Source organism: Teleopsis dalmanni, chromosome X (assembly GCF_002237135.1).
Source record: "Teleopsis dalmanni isolate 2A chromosome X, ASM223713v2, whole genome shotgun sequence".
In the NCBI taxonomy this organism is placed as follows: Eukaryota; Metazoa; Arthropoda; class Insecta; order Diptera; family Diopsidae; genus Teleopsis; species Teleopsis dalmanni.
Window position 1 is genome coordinate 18,223,861 of NC_051848.1, and position 3,124 is coordinate 18,226,984.

Sequence of the window (3,124 nt, forward strand, 5' to 3'; positions counted from 1 at the left end):
ATTTTTATATCGAAATTTTTTGTATGTGGTTTCTATTATTATTTTCAATGAACTTTTTAATTTTTTTACTGATCTCTTTTATAAAATTTGACAATGAAAATTTAAAACATCAATACATACTTGGACCAGTAAAATTTGTAGAACTGGAGACGTATCGGAGATTTTCGAAAAAAAATTGCTTAAAATGTAGATATATAGTAAGTATAGAAATAAAAATGTATCTCCCTTGAACTGTGCATATCTTGTCAGTAAAATAGAAGATTTACAGATGTTCTATATTATTGAAAATAATATACAACATATTGAAAATAATACAGAACTGCATCAATAACTGGTTTTACAGGTCCTCAACCCCTTTTGTGGGTTTAACAGGTCCAGTACAAAACAAATTATCAAGAAGAGAGAAAATCACATGCGACTGGAGTACTGAGAAGACTTACCAGGACTTAGCAAAGCAGTGAAAAATCGTACTCCTACAAAAACATTCTTAAATTCTCAAAATGTAATTTAAGGTTGTTAATGAGTTTTATTACAGGTCATTATGGTCTGAAATGTCACCTTCATAATCTATAATTATCTGCTAATCCGGAAGATTATGCCTTGAAGATGAGAAAACTAGCATGTATATTCTTTATGACTGTCCATGACTGTTAATAACATACAGAAGAAACTTGTTTCGTATGTTCTGTCACCAGAACAGATTAAGAGCTCGTCTCCAGATTGAGGTCTGGACTTTCTTCACAATACTTTAAAGGGCTTTATGTTATCAATAGTGAAATTGATACAATAGGACTTCTCTGGCGATAGTACCGACTGTTGGGCGATTTCACGTCAAAACTTTTAATAAATAAAATAACAATAAGATTCTCCTACTTAACCACTTCATCAAATTATGACATTACATCATTCTAACAATATAATTCGCGTTCTTTGAAGAGCATCATATTCATACAACAAGAATTCGATCCATTTTATAGGTATGCGAGTTCTGGAGATGAATGAATGTTAATAAATTTTCAATTGGATGAATACCAGATAGTTTAAAGCAGAGTTTAATAGTTCAAAATATCATTGAGTAAACAAATGTTATTTTAAGGTTATTAATATGGTTATCAATAATACTAAAAATTAAAATGTACGACGATGTCTTCCTTGACATAGAGTTTATTGTCCATATTATCATCACCAAAGTGATTTTCTGTACTCTCAAGAAATTGTAAAACAATTTCATATGTATTTGCATATGTATTTGTATTTGTCACATTTCAAACTCGGAAACTAGTTTCTGATTCAATCCGGAACGTATCCGAAAAAACAAATTAAAAGTATGTTTCTAAATAGGCAATCTGTTTTTATTGGCACAGAATATTCAAAACTAAAAATGTCATATACGCTATTGTTTTACTTTTGGTGTGAATACGAGTTTCATATCAAGAAATTTCTAAGACCATATTGAGTACTACAAAGGCATAAGTATTATAATATATCATATTCTAATCTGCTTTGGAAAATATCACGGCTGTTCTGAATTAATGCCTAGTCAGGTTTTTTTTTATAATCTTATTGAATAACTGTGGGTTTTTTTATATAGATAGCGTATTTAGTCAACTTCTAACCCATGTAATTTAGAGAATTTTTGAATAAATTTATTTAATCTTTATTGAGACATTTTTGAAAGACCAGTAATAGAGGAGCTCCAAATTTTTATTTTATATATTAAGTCTGGTATCAGATACAAAAGTTCCAAAATACAGTTAGCTAATTGGAAACCGCACTTTATGACTATTAATCCCGAAAATGGTAATGCGACGCAGTGCAATAGATAAAACATATGAACATCTTTTACTTATTGGTCTAACTAGAAGAAGTTAAAACATATAGTTATCTAAGCACCACTATACAATAATGCGGAAAGAAATATCATAAAATAAGCTGCTAAGCCATAATTGTTTTGCAAGTCGAGAGATAGTTAAAAAAGAACGAGTTCTGCGAGTCCTGCAGCTGTTAGAAGAGTCACAGCCATGGAACTGTTGTCCCTGAGAAGGTTAATTCTAGACGTGAACTGGACGTGACTTGATGTGAGACAATAGTTTAAGTATTGAACCACTGCAAGTTCACATCCAACATCTGTGAAGAATGAAGAAGAAATACCTTGTTGGATACACTAGACTAACATTCAAGGACATTGGTTAAGAGACGAGGACAGAAAAACTAATATACTAAATATAAATAGCGCAGAACCTATTTGAAGTAAAAAGATTTTGTAAGACACCTACGCTATACTGATAACAAAAGTATTTGATGAAAATAAGAACAAAAATACGACATCTAATTGTGCAAAAACTGCATTCTCATAGAATGGTATTCCATTGACATTTCTCACATATGCAAAACTTTAGTCTTTCTCTGCTTTTATTTCTTGAATTATATTCTTGTCTATACAAATAAAAAGAATTAATTAACCTAAATTAATATTGAAAAATAAAATTTTAAAGACTCAGTCGCTCACAATCCTTTTCGCTCAGCATTTACATATTCCACTTTTTACAGTCCTTGTCCAGTTTCGGTTTCAATTCCTACTCCGATACCAACAGGCTTTCGAAATATCGTTTGCATTGTAACTGTAAAGTAACTGTAAAGTGCTTACACTTTTCTGGCAGGAAATGCATGCCGCTTCCGGCATTTTATGCCTTTTCCCTAAAATATCATGCCAAAGTGAATTTTTTCTCGCTGAACGGATACTTCGCTTTTGAACATGGTCTTGTGTTGACCATACAGGAAAAACACAAAACATACATAACTCACACATACACAACTCACACATACACTCATACGAGTATATATCCTTATCTAGTTTATATTAATATGCTTTGGGTATACGTAAACGCCACACTCGCACATATGCAGTTGTATTTGTGCGATGTAGGGAATTGAATGGGAAAAAATTTTGCAAGCGAACACTTTTTCGAGATTATTATGCTTGACATGGTCTAAGTCGAGCCAAAAGCAAAAATAATAAAACACATGAAAAATAGAAATTCTCGAGAAGTGCACACCGAAACCGAACTTAAACTTGGCACCATCAACACCAACTAAAAGGCAACAATTTCGGATTGACCATCTC